Here is a 14414-nt window from a genome sequence, read left to right as displayed (position 1 = left end):
GGGGGTATGAGTGAAGTGGAAACCACCATGTGACAGTGCTGTAGGCGAGACCATGTCTGATTGTGTGAGCCAGGTTTCTGTAATCGCCAGCAGGTAGAAGTTGTGAGAGATGAAGAGGTCATGGATGGATGTTATTTTAGTGCATTCAATAGGGCACATTTAAGTTGTTTGGTGTGTGGTGGGAGGCATATGATATTTATGAGGTTAGCTGAATTTCTAGGCTTACAACCAGTAATATCTGAGTGGGACAGGTGGTTGGGGCCTGGGTTTGGTGATATGTTACCAGCTAATAAGATTATAAAGGAGAGATAGATATAGGTGGATATTCGTGTTTTTTTTGTATTGGTGGTTGGATGTGGATGTGAAAGTACAAGTAAAGAAGTAAAGAGCTCATGAGTGTTTAGAAGAGGAAAGTGAATAATGGAAGAGGCAATGGGTGACATTCTATGGGATGCGATTTCCGTTTTTTGGCGTTATTTAGACCACAAAATGGCGATATCGCATTTTTCATTGAAATCGCAAATTTAATGTGATGCGTTAAGGGACAGAAATCGCATATTATGTGCGTAAAGGTATGCGGACCAAAAGCGCGAGATTAATTCGCACTTTTATCGCATCCAGATGTTTTCCAATACAAAAGTATACAAACCGCTTATTTAATGCTATGCGCATTCGCAAATCACACTTTTTAGGTGTCTAAATATCGCACTTATTTCAGACCTGGTTCTGTTTGGCGCATTTGCACAGAACTCATTTTGGCCAAGTGCACACATGGTTAATTTCAACACAGGTGCCCTCATTATCACTCACAAACACCCCTACATTAACCCCAACATCAGTAAGGACACCTGTGAGGGTTTATGATGTAGATTTTGATGACTATTTTCAAGTTGCTTATCTGTGATGTGTCCCATTTGGAGGAGCAACGCAGGAGGGAGGAAGCTGGCCAACAGATCCTGGTAGCCCCCCCACTACTGGGTACCCCACGTATGTATGGTGCTCGCCTGTACCTGGACTACCTGTCGGATCAACAGGTTGTGGGGATGGTTACGCTGAACCCCATTACCCTGTAGGAGTAATATGAGCAGGTGAGAGATGAATTGTACCATTTTGTAGGTGCCAACTATGCAGTGTCTGGCCAGCACAAATTAATGTGTGCCCTCTACTATTTTTCAACAGCCTCCACTCAGTGTGTGACCTCATGGGCCTTGGTGGTATCACAGGCCACTTTGTCTAAGCATTTTTCTCAACTGTTACTTGCTATAAAGAAGTTGTTGCGGACATACATCAGCAGCCGTAACTTTTCTGCTAAGCACATGTGCCCTGTACTCCAAAATGTACCAGTGTTGTAAGTGTACTCATTAACAAATTATTGACCAATACCATCTGTTTCCACCCACATTTAACCTAACACCAGTCCCCAACGGATGCACATGGTGGTGCTGACCTATCCCTTGCTGCTATCTACCTTCTAAGTACTGCTGATACATGTATGAATGAAGTTTGCAGTCAAACATGGCTCACTGGTGTTGTGGAACTACATGTGCCAGCATGCCCAGACACACTACAACCATTACAGTCCAAACCATGAGTGTCAGAGCCTGCTGGAATATGTAGATCCACAACCTTTGGCAGCCCAGGAGTTATACCACACTACTTTAGTGCAATCCCATAGTCATATACCATTACAATATGTTATAAATCACACATTAATTTATATTGAGAAAAAGACACAAACACAATGGTATGCGGTTAGCAATTTTTACTTTTTTTTTTTTTTGCTGAAGCATTCTGCATTTTGACATGTGGTAAATAACAACTGTGGGGCCATGTACAAAGATCTTTGGCATTTCAATGACTAAACACACTGATATAGCAGCTACCTTCTCCCTGCATCAGGCAGCCCTACACCACTTCTCGACCCTGCACTAAGCCCACCACGGGTCCTCACACTACGACGGGGTGGGGAAGTGGGGGAGCCACTTATTGGGGTGCTGGATACACTGCTGAGGGTTGATGCAGTGCCACCTCCCACATTGGCTTCCTGCTGCTGTATTTGGGCCTGCATAGCTAGTAGGGCATTGGTCTGCTCTGTGCATGTTTGGGTTAGTGCTGTTAGACTTTGCGCCAGGCTTCCAATATGCATGTTCTGCTCCCTTATTGCAGCAGTTAGTTCTGCAAAACGGGTGTTAATACTGTTGGCAATGCGCACTTGAGTGCCTACACCTACCCGTACACTACGTGCAATTTTGCGTAACTGAAGGAAGGTGTCACGCATGTACCCCTGTATATTACCTATTTGGAGGCTTTGGGAGGCCATGAATTCTAACTGTTTGTCCTTGAAATTAACCAAGGAGTTAGCTACTTGGGAAGCAGTAGCTGCTGTATGGGGTGGGTGGGTGGTTGGGGGTGGGTTGGGAGACACCCCACTTGGGGGAAGATCACTCTGTGACGAGGTCTGCATGTCTTCCTCTGCCGCAAAGGTGACGACCGGATCAAGAATGATGTCCATTTCGTCTAGCACCAGTATTGAAGAATCTGTTGTGTTGCTCCCTAGTTGTATAGCACCTGTGGATACAGATGAAGAGGTAAGTATTGATGCATATATAGGCCACACTGTCGTATACACTGTGTTACATAGGGCTATAGATGGCTGACGCACATACCTAGGGGTGTTATGGACTTACACATGTACCCCGATACAGCATGCAACATTGGCATTAAGAATATATCACATGCCTAGCTCAGATTACGTTCATTTCTGTAGCAATGTAGCAGCAGGAGCTGAATGTAGTTTGAGATCTTGTTGATGTAACATGGGTGTGTGTACTGTATGTGTAATGGGGTGTGGTTTGTTCATTTACCTGCTTCAGATTCAGCAGCAACGGCCCTTCTTCTCTTGGATGCCGCAGCACTTCGGGACGGACAATCTGTACAAGGAAAGATGGACAGGCATTATGGACATTGCTAAGGCTAAGCATTTTCTGAAAACATGCATTGAATTTACAATAATGGACAATACCCAATGGATAAGGACTGCATTATATCTTGAACACCTTTTTTTGGTTTATAGTCAATTATTTCATCTAAAGCTTAGTAGTAAACTAGTGTACACATGACAACTGTTGGTTAATCGGTGGTATGTAGGCATGGCAGCTAAACCACCAGTACACCACAGGGTTTTTCTACACATACATGTTAGTCTGCTAGAAAGAATGGTACACTGTTAATCAATATGAGTAGTTGTGGAACTACAGGGCCCAGCATTATCAGCAATTTCAAAGTAGGAGCAGATATTTTCTTGTGCATGACCTTGCTGGGCTATGTAGTTCCACAGCAGCACTTTGCAAAGCATAACAATACAAGTGCACATTACAGGTATAATACATTGGCATGTATGTTAAAGATTGCATGGGGTCACACTTACCAGCTCGCGGTGGCGTTTGTGGCCTGTCGGAATCCGCCACATGCATGCCAGGCAGGACCTCAGGTGGGATGATGCGCTTCAGCTTCACCTCATACGCATTGTAGCTGACAGTGGTGGGGCTTCCTCCTCCAGTCCTGGTGGCCTCCTCCATCTCCAGGGCCATTTTATGTTTTAACTGGCGTTTTATATCGTTAAAACGCTTTTTCACATTGCGGACCAGGCGCTTGTGATTACTGACAGCGTTCACCGCCTGGGTGATGTCCTTCCATATAGCCCGTTTGCGCTGGGCAGTGGTCTTGTAGTTGCTTTTTCCGAGCAGACGCTCGAACACTGGCATGATAGCCCGGACAAGTGCCACATTTTCTTCATAGGAAAATCTCACCATCCGGCCACTTTTGGTGCGATCAGCTACCACCTCCTCCTCCTCCTCCTCATTTTCACCACCAGCCATGTCGCCCTCCTCCTCCATGCCAGTGTCTTCCTCCTCCTCACCAGCATCTTCCTCCACCTCTGACATGTGGCCCTCCTGCAGCTGGTGTGGAGTATGGTCTAGGGCTTGGCTGTAGGATGGGGATGCCAGCAGATCCTCAACCTCCTCCTGCTGGGGCTGGACGGCCAGGGTGTGGGCTGAGGCTGGCCTTGCTGATGCCATGCTGCCTGCCACACTGCTGCCTCTCACACTTGACTGGCTGCTGCCACTGCTCCCTCTGCCACTGCTCCCTCTGCCACTCATCACTCTGCCACTGCTCCCTCTGCCACTCCTCACTCTGCCACCAACACCTCTTCCTGAACTCACGCTTCCACTGCTCCTCTCCATGCTCCTTACTTCCTATCAAAGAGTGAAATGGCGCCAATGCCCCTTTATATAGGGGGTGTGATGCATAATGGAGGGGACACAGGTGGGCCAATAGGTTGTGGGGTTCTTAGTGATGCGGAGACAGTTTTGTAAATCGCACTCCGGTTGGTCCAAAACTCGCACATGATCGGCGGAAGAAATAATCGTACTTTTTTGTTACTAAAATTCGCACCTCTTCGCCGCAAATCGCCCCTCTTCGCACTTTTCAGCCTCAAATGCGCATCACATTAAATAAGCGAATTTTGACTGAAAAGTGCGATTTAGAAAAATGCGATTTGCGGCGATGTGGTGCGCGAATAAAACATGCGCATTTAGCGCATCCCATAGAATCTCACCCAATGTGTACTGAGTGGTGAGTGTCATATGTTAAACTCTATACTTTGTAGCTATGTGTTTATACTTGCCTTCTTTATTTCCCCTGTACAACTACAATTATTTTACCTCATTTGTTAGACAAAGCAGAAAGGACTCATAAAAAGAGAGGATGTTTAATTATCAACCTTTCTGGACAAGATTATCACTGATCCTGTGTAATGTTCACAAAGATAACAATCTGAGCATGTCGCCAGTTATTGCAGTTTTATACAGTGTTACCCAAATAGAGAGACACTAGGTAGTAATGTTTATTGTAATAAGACATGTTCCATTTGAATGTGTTTGGATGTTGGGGCTATGGCGTTAGTGAGGGGATAAATAAATAACTGTGAAATACAAATGTACTTTACAGCTCTGTGTTAACCACTGGTCACAATCTGTCCCCTAACAGCAAACCAAATAATTCCCCTTTCACCATGAAAGTGCCTTGAGGGCCATGGTTTGAGTCCCGTCACAGATAGCTGCTTGACAACAGAGCTGCCCCCAACCTTTACTCAGCGCCTCCCCGCCACTGCGGGGTCTCTGGGGCTATTGCTAAGCCACTGCAGCTACTTCAAGTGTCCTTCCAGCCTGCTCTAGCTCTGTAGGCAGCTCCCCCCTCCCGTGCTGCTGTAAGAGGCACGGGGGCGGGGCCTGTGCCAACGCTTGCTGTGCGTACTCGCCTCGCGATCCTCCGTCTCTCACCTTTGGGCCGGCGATGGTCTCGGTACTTCCCTCGTGCTCCAATGTGGCGATACCTGCAGTCAAAATGGGGGTTGAGAATCCCACTAGGGGGGGAGGGGATGGTCATCACAGGCACTACTGGCCTCAGACTGGTTACACCACCTCTGATTGGTCGCCAGAGCGGCAGCAGTGATTGGCTCCCCTTTGGCACCAAATTAAAATGGCCGCAAACTCACCGCTGCCTCCACATGCTGAGTCACACCGTCGTTGGAGGGCCTGCCTCCAGCTCCATGGGGTGGCACCGCAGCAGGGCCAGTGTAACTCGGGGAGGAAAACGCTCCGGGGAGGGGATGGAGCAGAAACAACACAACAACAGATGCAACACAGACTATACTCACCAGCTTTCTACCGGTCCTTCGACTCGTCGAGGGTACTGGTGGAATGAAAATGAGTAACCTCCTGCTCCCTGGGGCAGGGCAATACACAAACTCACCTGTGGCTTAACACCCGTGAAACCTGTGGCCTGAAGCCGTCTTACGTAACCTGCAACCTAGCGCCGGATCCTCCAATGTGAGGGCATAGCATCACACAACCTGGCGTCTAATGCCTGCATAACCTGCGACCTTGAGTCACGCAACCTGGCGCCTAACGCCCACGCAACTTTGCATCACGCAACCTGGTGCCTAACGCCCACAAAACCTTGTGTCTTGCAACACAATTGCATGAACCAAAGTACAGCATACAATATACAGTGCCAAATAAAACAGTACAATGCAAGCAAGACAACACTGCACCAGCACACTAGTGACGGCTTACCACCAACTGGCTGCTCCCATCCGTACCACCATAGCCACTGTGGCAATAACTAAATCCACAGCCTGCTGCCGCAGACCTACTATCCCTACTGCGAGGCCTCAGACCAAGGAGGGTCTGGGCCTAGTACACAACAAGGGCCTAAAGGCCTAACTTACTTAAATGAGGGCCAGGAGGGCCCCATCGGTACTTGCCCACGCCTAACTGACCCGGCTGCTGCCTCACAGGCAAACAGGGCCTGAATGCACCACATGCATAATGCCCGAAACCTCATGGGCCTATTGCCTGACTATATGGGCCTAATGCCCAGCACATTAATCCTATGTGCTGATTTTAGTTCTACCAGCTAAACTGATGCTGATTTTAGTTCTACCAGCTATACCCCTATTTATGCTGTACTTTATCAATACACCATTTACGTTACCTTGTAATTTGTTTTTGTTTGCTATGTACGGTGCTGCGGACACCTTGTGGCGCCTTATAAATAAATGTACTACTACTACTACTACTAAGGGCCTAATGCCCAAACCCAAACCTAATATTCCCACTGGCCCAGCTCCCGACTATGGACCCACAGGCCTGGTGCCTGAATTGGGCCCACGGCCCGAACACCTGGTGGTCTAGGGAGGGGCCCGTCTTGGACTTTCCCATCATAGGGGCGGCTGCTGGACCAAGCCTGGTCCAGCCACGAGGGTGGCCCTGTCTTTGCCGGAGGTGGGATGTCTCCCATCACCTCCGGGCTTCCTGCAGTCTTCACCGGGGCAGCGGGGGCCAGGGCAGGCTCTTTTGCGTCGGACCCCACTGCGCCAGGGCTTCTGGTGTACTTCGTCCGGCAGGCAGCATCATATAGCAGTCCTGTGCACACAGCTGCCACTATCCGGGGCTTCCGGCGGCTGCTGCTCTCCCTCTCCGCTTGCTCCTTCCTCCTCTGTCCCGGCCGCCGAACTCCTCTCCCCTTCCCAGCGCTGGCCAGTTCAAACCAGGGCCAGGGGGCGGGGCTATGACGCGACGAGCCGGGATTGGCTCGCTGCTGCCACCTCTGATTGGTCGCCAGAGCGGGAGCCGTGATTGGCTCCCCTTTGGCACCAAATTAAAATGGCCACAAACTCACCGCTGCCTCCACACCCGCCGTCGTTGGAGGGCCTGCCTCCAGGTAAAGAAGCAAACGCCCACCAGCAGCAGGGCCAGTGACCGCACGAGTACACTGACCCGGGCTGCAGGGGGGCGGCGTCACCCGGTGGGGGCACCGCTCCCCCTGCTCCGGTGCAGGGGGACCCGTCCCTGCTGCACCGGGGCACATTCCTACACTGCCATCACACAGTTCTCACCTTGAGACTGCATCCACAACCACATCCTCCATGTGGACGCCTGGAGCCTCTCCTCATGCAATGTGATGTCAAGATATTACATTTCACATGAAGCAGAGGAGCATGCTCCTCCATGAAAGTAAAGTGTAAACCAAGTTGGTCTAAACCCCCCTCCCCACACACACACACACACAAAAAAAGGGGTCATGTTGACCATTTAAGTGTCGACCATGTCCATTTCGACCTTAAGCTTGTTTCGACTTTCTGTCAATGACGACATATGGTATATCAACCATTTTCAGGTGTTTGCCTAGTAACTGTCGACATTAGTGATTGACCTAGTGACTGTCGACCTAGACATTGTTGACCCAGGGACAGGATACCAATTACTGCATGCAGTGAGGAGTCGCTGGATAATGCAGGGAAATGGATTCCTCATTACTGTATTCTAATATGAATCTTTGCATGATCTACACCAGTGGCCAAAATTGTGGAAACCTTCTAAAAAATGTGTTTTCATGGTTTAATTGTGTAATTTTTGTGTATAACTGCATTATATTTAAAGAAACTCCTATGAAGGTATATATCACTGGAAAGATAAAATTTTATATAACCATCTGTGAAGGGCACCCAATGGTTGAGGTAAAAAAAGATGGGCTGCTATAAATGCCCGAAAGGGTGTACGACATGCAACTCCATGATGACTGGTGATTCAATCGCACATCCACATAGTGGACAACGGATTCATATCCGTCACAGACTAACATGTACAAGTGCGTTTGTAATTAATGTTCTAATCTGCCCCTGTGGGAAATATTATGTTGGTCTCACATCTAGACCCTTTCGTGAAAGAATGGCGAACCACAGGACTGATATTAAACAAGCGATCGCATCGGTAATGACAGACAAACTGGTTGCATGACATTGTATCCAATCTGGACACCAAGTTGCGTCCATCAGAAGCATACTGGTGGACCATGTAGTGAAACCTATACGTGGAGGTGATCGTGTCCTGGCTCTACGAAGATGTGAAGCGAGATGGACTTATAAACTAGACACTATCGCTCCTTGTGGGCTAAATGAAAATAACTAATTTTCTTGTTTCCTGTAATATCAATTACCCTGTGCTGGTCTATGGAAAAAAGTAGCCTTAGGTTCCTGTCCTACATCTCTTGTTCATTATAAGTAAAACAATTTTTGTTAGTTTCATTTTTGTTATATATGTATATTTATGTGGTATGGTTTGTTTTGTTTTTTACATAACTAGTGTGCTGTGATGTTATTAAAGCAATTCACTTATCGATGTTGCCTTAGGTCACTGACCCAGCCTGCGCACCTTTAAATAGTTAGAATATCCGTGAGTATTTGCTGTGCAATAGTTACAGTGGTACTTGTGTAGTTTCACGGCGCCAGCATGGCGCCGTGATACTTCCGAGTTCTATGCTCGCCACAAACTATGTTAAAAAAAGTAACTTAACTCCATGCCAACATGGATAGTTCATACCCCCACTATCCATGTTGGCATGGAGTTGATTTTAATTAGCGTGGCGAGCGTAGCGAGCCACCGAGCCCGCAAGTACCGTTACAGTTAATACTATGGACATTGCACTTTGATTGTTTACTGAGCCCGCTATGTAATATACTCCATACATAATACGCACTATGCACTTTGATTATGGTAGTAAGACTCCGATCTGGTTGACTTGGTGATTTCTAAACAGTATACTCCGGAGCATGCATTGGTGATGCACATCTGGTATGTGAAACGCATATAAGCATCATTTTCGGTGCTTTGAGACGCACGGCCATATTGGATCTGGTGCTCTGACACGGAAGTGTCATTGATACATGTGCAAACGACTCCCGGAACGGAGGTGAGTACTCCCATACCGGTATTATGTTAAGGTATTTACAATACTATTTAAGGGGGCGCCTGAGGCTTGCTTGGTTACCTCCTTGACTTGCTGCTATCTGGTTGAGGTGTTGTTGTCTTGATAAAGGCCGGGTCACGGCCGAAACGTTGACTTGGACTTTGGTCCTATAGACTGTGTGGTGATGTATTAAAAAATCTTCTACTACTTTATTGTCTGGTGAATGCCCTGATTGGACCCTGAGGCGCCCGTCATATACTATATTAAAGGAGCACATGTTGCTACTATAAAGGAGCACCCCTTATCTATCAACTGCAGGCTTGGAGTGCGGTTATATTGTGAATATATATATATATATATATATATATATATATATATAAATAATGCAGTACATTGCAATGAATTGTCTTTATTACATAAAAGTTATAGCTAAATAAAGATAAGGGGTCCAGATGTACTAAGTTTGAAAAGTGATAAAATGGAGAGTGATAAACCACCAGCCAATCAGGTACTAACTGCCAAGCCACAGGTTGTGTTTGAAAAATGACAGGTGCAGTAGAAGCTGATTGGTTGGTGGTTTATCACTCTCCATTTTATCACTTTTAAAAGCTTAGTAAATCTGGCCCATGGAGATTTCTTCAACCTAAAGCTGACCAATAGGAATGATTGTCCTGAGAGCCAATCAGGTGTTGCAATGCCACGAAATAAAACCAATAAGGTGTTAGCATGAGAAAGCTCACATTTGTTTTTACCAGAATTGATAGTAAAACATCTTATTTAGTTTTTGAATATTACTGTTTGTCGCTGGTTGTTATGCTATTTTTTATTACTTTAATCTCTTGAAGTAAGCTGTGTAACCTATTTAGCATGACAAGCAAAGTAAAAAGAGTTGACAGATTACTTATAAGGAAATACAAAATTAGTACTTTACGCATACCTCTCAACTGTCCCGCAAATTGTGGGAACGTCACGTTTTTTTTGGGACGTTCCTGCGTCCCTCCCGGGGCCGGCAGTGTCCCACAGCAGTTAGGAGTCCCCCCTGTCACCAGTGAATAGATGCTGTGCGCATACGCACAGTGTCTATTCCAGCAGCCAGAGGGGCTGGGGCATATCCAGCAGCTCACGGAGCTCATGGCACCAGTGAGCGTACAGATCACACCCCCTCCACGATAGACCACGCCCCCCAAATTTTGCTGCACACGCTCTGTCCCACTTGCAATACTTACAATGTTGGGAGGTATGCTTTCCGTGAAGAGGGTAACACAACTAAATGAAAAGAAAAGCAGGTGGTAACATAACTAAAAGGACAAATTTTGAAACTGTGGAATCAATAGACTCAGACGATTCAATCAAAACCAAACTGGTAAAGGTAGCAAAAGATCCCCAACACCATGCTGTGATAGAAGAATGAAAAAACTGTGCTTGGATGACAGAAGAAAATAATCTGAGAAAAATAAAGGTACTTATGTAGTATCTGGGCTGCCGATTTAGAAATCGGATCGGATCGCATCGCATCGTATCGCATCGCATGCGACCAAATCGTATGCGATGCGATGGTCAAGATTTTTCCATAGGATTCAATGTTAAAATGGTCTGAGTCCATTTTAACATAGAATTTAATGGGAAAAAGGGGTCCTTTTCCTTTCCCCACTATCCAAGTGGGCATGGAGTTGGATATAAACCTGTGGCGAGCGTAGCGAGCCACCGAGCCCGAAGCGTGGCGAGCGTAGCGAGCCCCGCGAGGGGACACAGAATACTTTTTAAGAAATATGCGCCCCCTCGCGGGGCTCGCTGCGCTCGCCATGCTATATAAAATCAACTCTATGCCCACTTGGATAGTGGGGAAATGAACAGGACCTTCTTAACATTGAATCCTATGCAAAATCGCATCGAATCGCATCGCATCGCATCTGATTGTATGCCTTAAGGTAAGGCATACAATCACAAAATCGGCAGCCCAGATACTACATAAGTACCAAAATAAAATGTAAAATGATTTATGTGAATGTGAAGCAAACATCAGAGCCAGGACTCTTCTTACATATTTTGGATTAAACACCAGAATTGCAAGAAAAAAAGATGCTTTCATCTCTCAAAGACATGAAAGATTAGAATGGCTAAAAGCATATTAATTAATCAATCAGAAGAGCAACGGAACAGTGCCATCTGGAGTGATTAAATCAAAAGATCCATTTTTGGCAGTGATGCAATGAAATATGTCTGCCGAAGAATTGGAGATTTGTTACCTACTGTGAAGCATCCACTTAGTGTTATGCTGTTCTGATGTATGACACCAAAAGGTGTTGGATCACTGTAGGTCCATACACGGGATACAGTCATTGGGTCTACAGCAAGTTGGTCGACAAGCATTGGGTCGACACCGTTAGGTCGACATGGGGATAGGTTGACATGGCTCTAGGTCGACATGGGTCAAGGTCGACATGGGTTTAGATCGACATGTCATGAGGTCGACACAAGCATTAGGTCGACAGTGTCTAGGTCGACAGTCAAAAGGACAACATTGGGGTTTTCCACTGTTTTTTGAGCCAACATGTGCCGACAGGCAGTATTTCATGCCCTACCATCCACTAGGGCATGGTGGGAGAATAAAATAGTGTTCCTCAAGCATAGCGAGCGGTGAAAGGGGATTCGGTGCACTGGAAACTGTGTTCATGTCGAGTGTGTCGACATTCAGGTAAAAAACAACTGAGAAAACCCCCATGTCGATCTTTTGACTGTCGACATAGGCACGGTCGACCTAATGCTTGTGTCGACCTATACCCATGTCGACCTAGAACCATGTTGACCGTTCTCCCTGGTCCCCATAGGCTCTGCTGCTACTACTCCTTGTTCCTGGAATATGGAGTGCTGGCTGCTTGTCTCCCCTCTTCGGACACTTTGGTGGGATGTACCTACAGGTGGAGGTGAAAACCTTCACCCAGCTACTGGCCAGTCCCAGCACACACACTTACCCCAGCATAGTGCCTGACATTTCAAATGGCGCTGGCTTGTGAGCCAATCAGACTTTGCGGTCCAGCAGCCAATCTCTAACAGTCAGTGCCGGTCTGCAAGCACTGATAGGCTGGTGGACAGAATTTGAAATGTGCAAAAATTGGTTCCAGGAAAATTATTTATTGCTAAAATGGCCAGCCAATAGCCAGTGGTGTTACAAGCTGGGTTTGAGGGGTGCTGCCCACACTCGAGTGGCACCATCAGGTGACACCAAAGTGCTGGCTCTCTTGCAGTGGCAGGATCCTGTCATAGAGTATTAGCCTGCACTAAGTGTCGACGTGGAGGAACCAGACCATGGCAGGTAAGCAAAATCTTCTACTGTTTCCATATCACACTGCTGTCATTGGTGAAGAGTGATCCTTCCCCATGTGGAATGCACAAGAACTCACTCCCCCCCTCCATATGTCACAGCCAGGGTGGGTTCTAGGATGTTCGGTGCCCCCCTGCAAGCTCTAAATTTATGGCCTATCTCATATACCCATGAAAAAGGATAAAGCGGGCCACATAATGCCACCCTTAATGCATATTATTCCCCACAGTGCAAAACAACCCAATACCTCCAAGAAACAGGATAGTGCTTGGCGGAGGCACACCACAAACATTTAGGGCATTGCTTTGTCGGACAGGGGATTATGAACACCACAATGCCCATTACGCCACATACAGTGATGCTCATTGCACAATATGCCACACATGGTAGTGCCCCTTTCATATTATGCCACATAAGTGCCGCTTACCTACATGCTCATTGCTAGGGTTTTCTTGCTCGATGCCAGGGATAACATGCTCAGTTCCAGGGGTTCTTGGTGGTTGCCAGAAATTTCTTGTTCGATGCCCGGGGTTTCATGCACAGTGCCACTGGTAACATGCACGGTGCCAGGGGTAACATGCACAGTGCCAGCGCTAACATGATCCGTGCCAGGGGTTAAATGCGCGTCACCAGGGGTTAAATGCATGGCGCCAGGGCTTACATGCATGGTGCTAGGGAGAAATATGTGTACTGCACTCACTGTGGGTTAAAGGAGACAGCAGGGCAGATAAGTGGAAACCCTGCTGTCTCTCTAAGAGCAGGTCCATCCGTCCACGACTCAGCGGCAACTCTGAGCAGGGCGTGTAATTTTAAATAGCAACACGTGGAGTCGTGGATGGATGGACAAGAGAGACAGTCAGGTTTCTATCGCCCTGTCCGACGGTCTAGCAAAGCTGGCAGGCACATAGCAACCAATCAGATTCTACTTATTTGTTTAGCACCTTCTAGAAGATAATAGATATAATCTTTGGTTGCCCATAGCAACATCCCATCTACAGTAGAACTCCCATCTTAGTAAATGTACCCTTAAGACTTCTTTAATAGTGAAAACGCTCTAACAAGCTTATAGAAAACATGTAGAAAGCCTACAAAACTTTTTGAATTTTGGTGCAGTTATAATACAAGTAAAGATTTAATATTTCCTTTACAACTACATTGTATGTCCTTTCATTTATGTTTACCTCTGGATTTTACTTTTTCCTACAATTCTAGGCTTATTTTATAAATGAAGAGGAGATTTTTCCCAGAATACATATAATTTTTTATTTTATCTATAAGAAAAAACATCAGATGATCCAAAATGCATAATAGGGGTGAAATTTAATAGGATGAGACGGAGATTCAGAAAGGTTTTTTTAAAGCGGCAATCATGTATACTTTAAAATCAGACTGCTTTTGCAGTGTAAATGATTGCCGCTTTAAAAAAACTGGAAATTTTCTACAAAATCTCTCACTTTCTGAATCTCTCATCCTATTAAATTTCAACCTAGAGATCTGTCGGATTCTAATAATGTTGAAAAGTGCAAAATATGGTGAGATGCCTCAGTCTTGCAGCCAAATTACTTTCTGCTTTTCCTTACTTCATAGTGAGAATTACACATACGTCTATATAATCCAAGAACACACATGTGTAAGAAATTGATGCATTGCTGGAATATGTCTGGAGCCAAAAGAAAGAAATAGATTTAAACAAAAGAGTGACGAGTGCGGTGTTCCATCCTATAAATATATACATTAAGGAACACTGAAAAATACAGTGTAGCGTGCTTCCTGATAATGG

This window comes from Crinia signifera, chromosome 6 (assembly GCF_055691185.1).
Source record: "Crinia signifera chromosome 6, ASM5569118v1, whole genome shotgun sequence".
Classification (NCBI taxonomy): domain Eukaryota; kingdom Metazoa; phylum Chordata; class Amphibia; order Anura; family Myobatrachidae; genus Crinia; species Crinia signifera.
Note: the sequence above shows the minus strand (reverse complement) of the source record.